This window comes from Schistocerca piceifrons, chromosome X, assembly GCF_021461385.2.
Source record: "Schistocerca piceifrons isolate TAMUIC-IGC-003096 chromosome X, iqSchPice1.1, whole genome shotgun sequence".
In the NCBI taxonomy this organism is placed as follows: domain Eukaryota; kingdom Metazoa; phylum Arthropoda; class Insecta; order Orthoptera; family Acrididae; genus Schistocerca; species Schistocerca piceifrons.
In genome coordinates this window covers 692,368,161-692,381,412 of record NC_060149.1, presented here as the reverse complement: position 1 = coordinate 692,381,412, position 13,252 = coordinate 692,368,161, and positions in this window count along the sequence as shown.

The window sequence follows — 13,252 nt, the reverse complement described above, 5'->3', positions numbered from 1 at the left end:
TCCTGGAAAGTGAGAAATATTTAACAGAAGTTCTACGCCATTATGTGACAGCTAATTATTTTTCAATATATAATTTGTATTTTATTTTATAAAAATAGTTGTTTGCAGAACTTCAGTAAAAATTATTATATGTAGATTAACATCCTTGGACTCAACAAATTCGTGTATGTCACAGGCCTGAGGAAACCCTAGTTTAGAGGTTGTATTTTCCAATTTTGTATCTTTTGCATCATCAGCATCCTTCTTTTCAATTTCTAGTAGTTTGTTGATGAGCTAGAAATACCTCCATCTTTTCTTTGTTCAGATTCAGGCTCCTCAATTGTTGCGCTATTAAGTTTATATAGTGTGAAATTACTTTCATATAGAAGTTGTAACGCCGGAAATGCATATCCTCCTATTTTCATCTATTGTACTATTATTTTTTTTCCTTGTTTTGTTACCTCAAGATATGACATTTCTGTCTCTTTATATATTGTAATTGTTTTACTGTTTGTATATATATATATATTTATGCACTCATGTCGATGTATAATTGATTTGTTTCGTAAATATTATTTGTATTTTTACGCTGGGTCTTGCCTAGGGAAAACTGCTATCGAACGATTACATCGATAGGTCGTGTGAAGACTCAAAGTGTGCAGGATCTTTGGTAGTGTTAACTCTGCCGCGTGAAGCGTGGGCAGGGCAGTAGGAGTCTGGCTGGAGTAGCGAGTGGAGCAGGTGTGTTGTGTGACGCTCCCGCGAGTTGCCGCGCTTTCGGGGTTTGGAAGCATGTAATTGCGCTCGACTCGCGATGATAGTTTCTGACATGGTGTCGCGGACGGGAAGCAATAGCTGGCGCACATCAGGAGCCCGTTTCGCCTGGTGACCGTGTCGAGAAGAAGGCGCGCCAACATCCAGCTTCTGCAACAGCGACGGCCGACAATGAGTGACTGTCGCCACCTCCTCGATCGACGGCTTCAAACCTTCAATCAACCAACAAGGAAGACTAAAAGCACGTAAAGTTTCAGAACTGTATGGCAGACCTCAGCTTTTCAAATTGTTCCATTTGCCTCACAAAATTACAGCAACTTAGCATGAACCTTTGTTGCTCATTGTCCCAATTGCATTGCCAAGCAGGGTCCCTTCCTTTTCCGAAATGAGCCCGAGGGTCGTTGAAATTCAAACGCCAGCACCATTCGATTTCACTGCTTTAATTTCAAAGTTCAGCTGGCTACAATATTTAGATTGCACAAGCACAAATTAAGAGTGCGAGTTTTGTTACCGTATTTTAGTTACCTGTGACTGCAGGTCAGCTTGGTACGTACTAAATTTTACTATTGTTAATAGTTCAGAATCATTTAATTCAAGATCAAAGTTAAATCTCTTATTTCTAAATTGCGTAGATTCAAGTAGCTTTTGAAACGATTGTTGAGGTAGTCCAAGACTAACTGTATTTTACTGAATTTCGATGTGCTTCAGAAAGAAAGCTCACTATTAACTTCAGTCACTAAATTAACTTTCGATTTTCCGGTTTTATTAATTCTTTTGCTAAATTAAGTCAGGGTGTAGCGAAATTTATTACTTCTGACAAACTTTCAGTTTTCACACTACACGTGTCAACCTTCAGTTGCCACGCTTCTAGTGCTAATTATATGTGTAATAATCTTTCTTTTTCAGTTACTATAGTAATTGTCCTTAGGACTGGCGACCGTGATTTCCCCAAATCTCAAATACCTAATTACCGCTAGTTAATTGTTAACGTAACGGCCGCACATTTACTTTCTTTATTAACTTTACCCTTTTCAAAATTAATTTCCACCAGTTTCATTTGCATTTTTCCTTTCATTTAGATGTAACCCTTTCCTCCCTCTTTACCGATAGATTAACTTCGGTGACGATTGCTTTTCCCAAATTTCCATTAGGTACACGCGGTTTAATTTTTCACTGTCATTAAGGTCGATAAGTGAGGGGGGAGGTTACACGTGGCGACCTGGTGACAGGACAATCTTCAAATTTGAGGTTGTTCTGGACACGAATTTTGCATTGTGCAAATCTCGTAACAAAGTACTGGTTACGTACAGGCCGTTACGTCAGCGAGAATAAGTAGTGGGAGTAATCCTAATTACATTTGAGATTTGTCATTTATATTGAAAATTATTAAAATGAGTGAAGGCAACAATTACCAAAATTTGGTAGACTTGGATACGGAACAATCGGTCGAACAGTGGGAAACGCGCACGGCGGTTCCCATTGTTCAGGGGCAGGCAGCTAGCATGAAAGACGCGACCGCCGAAACGCAACAAAGAGCAGAAATGGAATTCCAAACTTTAGAAAATGTTTCGGAATCGGAAGCGAAAATCAAATCTGTACCCCTTGATGATGAATACGGGGGAACATGTATAGAGGAACCAGCTACGGAAGTAAAACCGGTAGTCTCCGGGAATTTAACTGATTTATTGAATGTTTTGATTAATGAAATCAAGAGTCAATCGGCAGAAATTATAGCTCTGTCTGCCAAGCAAGAAGCTCAGTCTGAAAAGATTGAACGAAAGCTAGACAATCAGAACAAAGCTATTAATGTTGTTAACAACAATGTTGGAGTTGTTAATACAAAAGTTGATAAAATCAAAGAAGATATTGTTGTAATTAATACCGAAATCGGTAATCTTAAACAGGAAATGATAGGCGTTCAGGCGGAAATTGCGAGCATAAATACTCGTTTTGATTCCGAAATTAGCAGAATCGAGAAAAGTGTAGGAGAAGCAGTTGCTCCGATCATCGAGAATAAGGTGACGGAACAAATTCAATTAGTGAAAAAAGAGGATCAAAAGAAGGTGGAAACTTTAAAGGCTTTAGTATCCGAAGTAGATACCAAAGTGACGAAGCAGGCTAACACCTGCGAAGAGAAAAAGAGGGAAGTGGAAACGCTTGCGACAACCACTTGCCAAGTAATTACGAGAGTGTCGGAATTAGAAAAGAAACTTGACGAAAAACAGAGCTATGTGCCAATCTGTGCACATAGTTCGGAATTGTTGACGAAAGAGGAGCGGTTCGACCCCTTGAAAAAAGGCGGTATACACGCGACGGATTTCATTAAAAATTGTGAAAGAGTTTTACCCAGATCATGGACTAATGAGAGAAAAATTAATGCGGTTATTGATGTGCTGGCTGGTGATGCCAAGCGTTGGGGCTTAAACCTCAACATTACGAACCTGACTTTTGACGAGTTTAAAAATTTGTTTCTGGCTGAATACTGGTCAGAGCAAAAACAGCAAAGTGTCTGGCGCGAATTTGTCGTATCGAGGCCTTTCGATGCGAATTCGCGCGGTTCGATGAGGGAGTTTTGTGAGGGCTGGATCCGCAAGTTGGAATATTTGCGTGATCGCCGCACGGAATCCGAAATAGTCTGGGAACTCTACAAAAAGCTTCCAGATGATACAAAACGCTACGTAGGAAGCAATTACAGGACAATAAATGATTTCCTGGAAAGAGTGGAGGACGAGGACAATTGGCGCAATAATCGCGACAGTGGCAGAGGCCGTGGTAACAACAACGGGTACCACAGCAACCACAACAACGATAACCACGGGAATAATGCATACCGCAGCAATAACAATAATGGTTCGGGCCGTAATAACAATCGGTACAATGCAAATGATAACAGGAATGACAGAAACCAGTATCATACTAACGTGATACGGGCTTCACAGAATAGTAATAACGCCAGAGGGTGTGATCAGCCGCCTCAGCAGCATCCGGGGAGCGTATCTGCTGGGACGAGACAGGGAAACCATTAGCCGCGCCGGTGAGGGGCCGAGCGGGCATGGAGAAATTTTGGCGGCCCAATAACAGGAGAAAACCCAGGTATCGTCATTATGAAAATTCCGTATGGAATAATCAACGGCGGGAGAGTGTGCCAGTGTTAAGAGAAAAGAGTGCGCCCACAAGTAGTAGATCAGCTGTATACACGGCAGTAGAAAATACATTCGCTGTCAGTGAGAACAATTTAAGTAGTGTTCCGGAAATCGATCATAAAGTGGCAGCTGTAATACCCACAGCGGAACTGGAGATTGAGTTTAAGAATGATTCGCAATTGTTGAGAGAAGATCAGATGTCGGATAAAACGTCCGTCATTGAGCGAGGGGATGCAGAGAGGGATGAGGTCTGGTTAAGGCAGTTCGGTCGCTTATACGACGAACTAAGAGATTATAGGGGTCTGTATGGGAGAAGTGTTTATGGGGAGCGCGTGCAGTATTTGCCGCGTCTCGTCCCACAGGAAGATAGTATTTGTGAAGTGATTGAAAGTTCTGGCCCTAACCGGCAGACTTTACCAGAAATAGTTGATGTTAATGGGCAGCACGAGCAAGATTCGTCGTGTTTCGTCCCGCAGGAGTTAGATGTTGAAGTAGTAACGGAAAGTTCTGGCCCTAACCGGCAGACTTTACCGAAAGTTATAGTGGTAGAAGTAGCCGACCCATCCGACGCAAACCTCCAGTTTAAACATTGCGAGAGTATTAAGGGGAAAGATTACGAAAATTTTAGTGATAGCCGGACACAATTGGTAGAAAAGCACATAGATTTCAGCGTGTATGAGGTTAGAGCTGACGTTATGCGGTCAGACGGTAGCAGTGTGGGTTGCGCAGATCCAGAGGAAGTAATTTCAGATGCGACTGGGCACATTCCTCCAGGTAGATTGGCAGATGAGATCAATCTGACCAAAGAGGAATCAACGAAGGTGACAATTAGTGAATCGATAGCAAAGCAACACTCACTAGTTGACGAGTTACAGGAAAAGGTTTCGGTATTGGAGGCGAAGCTACAGACTAAGCCTCAGGACAGACGTGTTGAAATTAAAACTGTATGTGAACAGAGGCTGAAAAAGCCGCCAGATAAACCGGATTTAGGATCAAAGCCGGATGGTTTTTTCTGGAATGACCTGGATATAGACGAGGATTTACTGTGGGAAAATAAAGAAACAGTCGAGGACAAGTGTAGACAGATAGTAGTGTCTGTTAATATGCACGACCTACAACTAAACGTGTTGATTGACACCGGTGCAGAATTGAGTGCTGTATCTGGGAAAATATTTGAGTTACTGAAAGACAGACCTGGCATCGTAGTTATGCCAGTAACAGGAGTGAAAATTATCGGTGCTACTGGGAAGGCCAGTAAACCGGTCACAAAACAGATTTTTGTCAACTTCGAGATATGTGGGGCACGATTTGAACAAGAGTTTGTCGTCGTGCCAGACTTAACTGCGGAAGTAATTATCGGGTTAGATTGGCTATTAAAGTACCGTGCAGTGATTAACTGTGAAAGCAAAACTTTGACATGTATGTCACTAGATAAAACGATAGTAGTTAGCTTTGACGAGGCAGGAGACGGTGTGCATAGGCAATACCAGCCTATACACATTGTTAAGTGGCCGAATGGTATTGATGTAGGTATGAATTTGAACTACTGTAATGTGAGGAATCTCGGCACTGACAATAGTGTAGAAACTGAATTGGAAAGTATTGTAGACGGTATGTCAAACGTAACACACGAACAAAGACGAGGCCTGTGTGAAGTGATGATGAGGAATAAGAGTGTGTTTTCAGACAAACCTGGTCTTGTGGAAGGATATAAATGCAAGTTGCATGTAATTCCGCACGAACCATTCTTCGTGAGACCGTATGCTATACCGCTGTCCAAAAAGGAAGCAGTGCAACGGGAGATAGATAAGATGATCGAATGGGGAGTGATTGAAAGAAGTACAAGTCCATACAATAACGGTTTGGTCATTGTAGCAAAACGGGATGGTAGTGTGCGTATCGTGATTGACGCACGCACGTTGAATAGGGTCGTTCAACGTGAAACAGACAGACCAGAGAGTATGGAGGAGATTTTGCAACGTTTTCATGACGTTAAGTTCATGACTAGCCTCGATCTGACAGCTAGTTACTGGCAAATAGAACTCGAAGAAGAATCAAGGCCATACACCGCCTTCTTGTTTGCGGGCAGGTGTTATCAGTATAGAGTACTGCCGTTTGGACTTAATATATCTGTGTCCGTATTCATCAGGGCCCTAGATAAAGTGCTAGGACCGGCTTTGAGTTCAAGATTAACTGTATATGTTGACGACCTATTGTTGGCCAATGCCACTTGGCATGACCATTGTGACCTGTTAGATGAAGTTTTTAGAGCATTGCGCCGTGGCGGAATGACTCTAAAGCTAAAGAAATGCGAATTTGTGAAGCAGGAACTGAAATTTTTAGGGCATGTAATTACCACTGCTGGTATTACGAAAGACCCAGAGAAACTAGAGGCAATAAGGAATTGTCCTCCACCCAAGTCTAGGAAACAGTTAAAAAGTTTTCTAGGGCTCACAGGATTTTACCGTAAATTTGTAAAAGGACAAGTATTTAATGATGAAAATTTGAGTAACCTCTTACGCAAAAATGTTCCCTTTGTGTGGACTGACGGGTGTCAGACCGCTTTCGAGAGATTAAAAGACGAGTTGTTAAGATCTAACATACTATTTCATCCTGATTTATCGCTACCCTTCCATCTGGGAACGGATTCGTCGAATTACGGGGTGGGGGTAGAACTGTTCCAAGAAGTTGGTAAAGGAGAGGATAAGGAACACCGGACGATAGCGTTCGCGAGTCGAACTTTATCAAAAAGTGAGCGAAACTACACGATTTCTGAGAAAGAGTGTCTCGCTATCGTGTGGGGATTCAAGAAGTTCAAGGGTTACCTATGGGACCGTAAGGTGATTATTCATACGGACCATAAGGCGCTCACTTATCTGAAGGATTGTAAACTACTTCACGAAAGACTGACTAGGTGGTCGCTGTATTTACAGCAATTTAACTATGACATCTGTTACGTAAAAGGGACCGACAATTGCGTAGCGGATGCGCTGTCGCGGTTGCCCGAGTCTAATCAAGGTCTATTGAAAGATGAGGCAGATGGAGTGGTCAAATTGTACTATTTTAAAGAAGTTGAGGGACGTAAATTAATAATGAACATTTGTAAGAATCTACGTCGTCATCAGAACGAGGATGGTTGTTTAAATATGGTGAAAACCCGATATGATGAAAAGAGTCCAGAAGGAGAGAAATTAAGGAAGTATTACAAGATATACGATCATATCTTGTACATACGTAAGGGTGAAGATAGTAATATTTGGCGGGTATGCTGGCCCAGCAAATACGTCACGGAAATAATAGACTACTACCATTTGGCGTATGGTCACTGTGGACCAAAGAAATGTACGGAAAAGCTGAGTGAAGTAGTGCATTTCAACAACATGTTAAAACGAGTTACTGACAGAGTGAAAACTTGCGATTTATGTCAGAAGGTGAAGGTTACCAACTGTACGAGTCGTGGTCCTATGCAAAGTATAAGGCCTAACGACACCTTTGAGTTACTGTGCGTGGACTTGTACGGACCTTTGCCCAAGTCATCAGGAAACTTTGCCTACATTTTAGTAGTGCTAGAAGCTTTTTCCAAGTTCATCAAACTATACCCGATTAGGAAAGCTACAGCCAAAGCGGTCTATAGCAAGCTGGTGAACGATTATTTTGTTCATATTGGTAAGCCCAAGGCGATTCTATCAGACAATGGGGCACAATTTACTTCTAAGTTGTGGAATGAAGGCATGGAAAGTAATGGGGTCGATGTGATCCATATTTCAGCTTATTGTCCGGCTGGGAATCCCGCTGAGAGGTATATGCGCGAGCTAGGCCGACTGTGCCGTACCTATTGCCATCACAACCATAGGGCATGGGGCAAATATGTAGCAGTATTTGAGAGAATTATGAACACCTTGAGACATGAATCGACGGGATTTTCTCCAGAGGAAATCCTGCTGGATGACAGAAGTAAAAGTTTAGTGGAAGAGATAATCAAATTCCCTCCACGGATTGACATTAGTATTGGTGTGAAAAAAGATCGTTTGCGAGAAGTAATGAAGCTAAAAGCCGATGCTCGCATACGTCGTCATGACGCTAAAGCGCGTTTTGCTAAGTTTGCGATCGGAGACTTAGTACTTGTGAAAGCTCATGAAAAATCGAGCGAGATAGACAATGAAATCTCTAAATTTAAGTTTGTTTACAATGGACCATATAAAGTCATTGGTATACCTCACACAAATGCTTATTGCTTAGAGTATCCAAGCTCTGGAAAGCTATTAGGTATACGAAATATAGTAGATTTGAAATTGTACCAACCTAGGATCGATTAATACCACACAATGGGTAATTTGTACAATATGTAAATATAGAGTGTAAGATTTAAGGTTTGCTAGATTGCCATGCTTTTGACTGACCAAGGTCATTAAAGAAGTTGTAATTAATAAGTAATTAATTTTGATTAATCAATTTAATTTTAATCAATTTAATCATGATCTAATCAACTGAAAAATCCAAGCTGCTAGTTTAAGTTTTCAGCTGAGTCACAGTAGATTAAGGAATGTAAATATGATTTTGTAAATAGCTGTAAGATTTCATAAATATGTGATTTACTAGTCATTGCCGATGTACTTAGACGCTGTTTTAAGTTTCAGGCTAGTACATGCGTGTGATGATGGACAGTGTTGAGTTATCCACTGTGATAGTATTAAGGGACTCCTTGAGATTACTCGGGAGTGAGTTTTTCCTAAAGAATTCAGTGGAACGGACGTTCTGGAAACGCCATCACAAGGGCGAGTGAGATCAAGCGTGCCGCACACGCGGGCGCAACAATACTGGCGAGGCGAGCCGCTGTCGGCTCTTGTGCCGCTGTTGGCTCTTGGGCCGCTGTCGGCATTCTTTGTACTTGCGAGTACGGAAGGCGGAATTGTTTTTCTTCCTGGACAGCTGAAAGAATTCTACTGTCAATATTTATGTTTTTTCCGATCTGATGTGTATTATTTTCTTGTTTAGCGTTAAGTAGATTCTCGTGACGAGAATATTAATTATGAAAAGGTTATATAAAATGTGTAGTCTATTTAATTATTTATTTGCGTATTTTGATCTACCTGGTTTTATGACCATGCAATCTAATTAATTTTGCAAATAGTATTCCATTCCTCATAGTGTTACGAATTTTAATGATTTTGGAATAGCTAAACCATTTTCTATATTTTCTATGAATTTTAATATGTTGTCAACCTGTTTTATTTTGTGCAAGATGACAGAGTGGAATAAGATTAGGAGTGTCTCCACTCAATTATTATGGTCTAAAAATTGATTTATGCTTAATTAGACGAATGCTAAATTTTGTTGATGTTTTGAGCATATGCATTTCCGCTGTTTCTTTTTTGGGACATTTTCTGAGTCTGTTGACGTTACACGAACATCCTCAGACAATGTGGGGCACGTGTAACGCCGGAAATGCATATCCTCCTATTTTCATCTATTGTACTATTATTTTTTTTCCTTGTTTTGTTACCTCAAGATATGACATTTCTGTCTCTTTATATATTGTAATTGTTTTACTGTTTGTATATATATATATTTATGCACTCATGTCGATGTATAATTGATTTGTTTCGTAAATATTATTTGTATTTTTACGCTGGGTCTTGCCTAGGGAAAACTGCTATCGAACGATTACATCGATAGGTCGTGTGAAGACTCAAAGTGTGCAGGATCTTTGGTAGTGTTAACTCTGCCGCGTGAAGCGCGGGCAGGGCAGTAGGAGTCTGGCTGGAGTAGCGAGTGGAGCAGGTGTGTTGTGTGACGCTCCCGCGAGTTGCCGCGCTTTCGGGGTTTGGAAGCATGTAATTGCGCTCGACTCGCGATGATAGTTTCTGACATGGTGTCGCGGACGGGAAGCAATAGCTGGCGCACATCAAGAGCCCGTTTCGCCTGGTGACCGTGTCGAGAAGAAGGCGCGCCAACATCCAGCTTCTGCAACAGCGACGGCCGACAATGAGTGACTGTCGCCACCTCCTCGATCGACGGCTTCAAACCTTCAATCAACCAACAAGGAAGACTAAAAGCACGTAAAGTTTCAGAACTGTATGGCAGACCTCAGCTTTTCAAATTGTTCCATTTGCCTCACAAAATTACAGCAACTTAGCATGAACCTTTGTTGCTCATTGTCCCAATTGCATTGCCAAGCAGGGTCCCTTCCTTTTCCGAAATGAGCCCGAGGGTCGTTGAAATTCAAACGCCAGCACCATTCGATTTCACTGCTTTAATTTCAAAGTTCAGCTGGCTACAATATTTAGATTGCACAAGCACAAATTAAGAGTGCGAGTTTTGTTACCGTATTTTAGTTACCTGTGACTGCAGGTCAGCTTGGTACGTACTAAATTTTACTATTGTTAATAGTTCAGAATCATTTAATTCAAGATCAAAGTTAAATCTCTTATTTCTAAATTGCGTAGATTCAAGTAGCTTTTGAAACGATTGTTGAGGTAGTCCAAGACTAACTGTATTTTACTGAATTTCGATGTGCTTCAGAAAGAAAGCTCACTATTAACTTCAGTCACTAAATTAACTTTCGATTTTCCGGTTTTATTAATTCTTTTGCTAAATTAAGTCAGGGTGTAGCGAAATTTATTACTTCTGACAAACTTTCAGTTTTCACACTACACGTGTCAACCTTCAGTTGCCACGCTTCTAGTGCTAATTATATGTGTAATAATCTTTCTTTTTCAGTTACTATAGTAATTGTCCTTAGGACTGGCGACCGTGATTTCCCCAAATCTCAAATACCTAATTACCGCTAGTTAATTGTTAACGTAACGGCCGCACATTTACTTTCTTTATTAACTTTACCCTTTTCAAAATTAATTTCCACCAGTTTCATTTGCATTTTTCCTTTCATTTAGATGTAACCCTTTCCTCCCTCTTTACTGATAGATTAACTTCGGTGACGATTGCTTTTCCCAAATTTCCATTAGGTACACGCGGTTTAATTTTTCACTGTCATTAAGGTCGATAAGTGAGGGGGGAGGTTACAAAGTTCGATAAATGTGTAGGTTCATTCATCTCTATTTTCCTACTTTGAAACTTGTCCTATTTTTTTATAATAATATGATCAGAGACTTTTTATCAAGTACTTGATGCTCGTGCATCACATTTCAATTTTTTATTCCAATAATCTTGAAACTGGCGTTCTGTATAACTACTCTTTGTCTGTAATCCTTTATAAATTTTAACATGCTTATTTTTGAGTCAAGAGACATTATTGCACATAAATTGTGTTACAGCATAACCTCAACTAATTACACAAGTAACACACATGGGCTCCAGTTTCCTGTCATCTGACAAACGCTGAATGCACATTTGAGCATCCATAATTGCTCTGCTAGAAATGCAGACGCATGTGCAGAGTGGAACAGGAAAAAGGCATTGTTTTGGTGCATCTTAACAGTGGCGTGACAGTACTCTTATTTATTTATACGTTATGAGATGTACTGTAGCTCCACTCCTTTGAAAGAAGTACTTTGACCGAAGAACTTGGGAAACGCATGTTGGATTTTGCTGTTTTTTAAAGCTCATACTTAGTTTGTTTTATATGTCCTATGCATATATGGTATTTGAAAAGGCGTGGCTGTTGGTACAGTATGTTGTAATTAAATGTCAGGTATGATGTATCAGCATTTAAAGCCTTCAGGATATCTATGACAAAGAACAAGATCAGACTTTGTACATGTTCAGTTTGGTGTACACCTACTTCTGCAGCTATACTCTGCAAACCACCTTGTGATGTGTGGTGGGGGGATAACTTCTGTACCCGCGCCACTTACCTCTTTCCTGTTCCAATCATGTAAGAAATGATTTCTAGTAAGTCTCTCTGTGGGCTCAAATCAATCTGATTTTATCTTGATTGCCTTTTTGTGAGATAAATGTAGCAGGAAGCAATATACTGGTTGACTCTTCTAGGAATGCACTCTCTTAGAACTTTAACAGTACATCATACCATGGTACAGAATACCTCTCTTGCAATGTCAGCTACTGGAGTTGGCTGAGCATCTCATGACACCAAAGGAACCTGTAACGAAACGTGCTGCTCTTCTTTTTACTTCCTCTATTTCCTACGAAATCTAATGCTAATGATTTCTTTTCTTGAACCTCCAAATTTTTTTTATTCACCTTCAGGTTTCTGAAAGTTCTGGGACATTCTTATTAATTTATATTAGATTGTATGTACTTTCCATTACAATGGAAAGTACATACAATCTAATAACCACCAGAGTGAATAATATGTCAGAAAAGCATGAATACACCATAAATATTTACAAAGAGAAACAAATATGCTAATGTACCTTCCACATATCCTAAGTTAAATGGTCATAATGGATGTGGAATAAGTAAAAAGACATTAAATATATTTTCATGTAAAATGTAATAGCAAATGTGTTGCATGACATTCAAATGTTCATTACACTGAGGTGTACATGATAATTCTTTGGCTACAACAACCATGCATCATCAAATAGAAAATTCATTTTACAACACCTATTTATAAAGATCACATTGCTGCACTGAATTTGTAGATAAGTCAGATTACACTAATCCTCACATTATTTGATATTATCAGTGACAGATAAATGTAAGTTGATTCTGTTCAGAAAATCAATGGAGTAAAAGGTGATAGCCACCAATAAATCCTTCAGGCTCCTCTTAAATCGAATTTTACTGGCAGATAAAATCCTTATGGCTGCTGGCATGGTACTGGAAAATGTATGTTCCTGAATAATTGACACCCTTCTTGACCAATTTAAGTGACTTTAAATTTTTGTGAAGGTTATTCCTCTTTGTATTATTGATTCCATGAACTGAGCTGTTGCTTTGAGAAATAGAATTATTTCAATCACAGACTTCATTAAGGAATAAATATAATAAGAAACAGCAGTCAAAAATCCTGGTCCCCTAAACAGACATCTGAAAAATGTTCTTAAGTTCACGTCACAAATAATTCTTATTACCAGTTTTTGGACATGGAAAATCTTACTGGTAGCATGGCTTGATGGGTATGCTGTATGCCAGCTTTTTTTAAATTTTTATATCATCTGTGTATCATATATACAGGCTGAATATAATTAAAGTTAAACTTTCAATCCGCTGTAGAAATAATGCCACTGATCAGAATGATGCCAAATTGCAATGGAATATTATCGGAGAAAGGGGAAAATGTAAGCCAGAAGAAAAATAAATAGTTACACAATCCAGCAATAGATGGCGCTGTAAGCACCATAATTTAATAGTGGTGGACTACAAAAGACAAATGAATTATACAACAATGCATAAGGTGTACATTTGAGGTTAAACAAACTGTACTGCCCAAT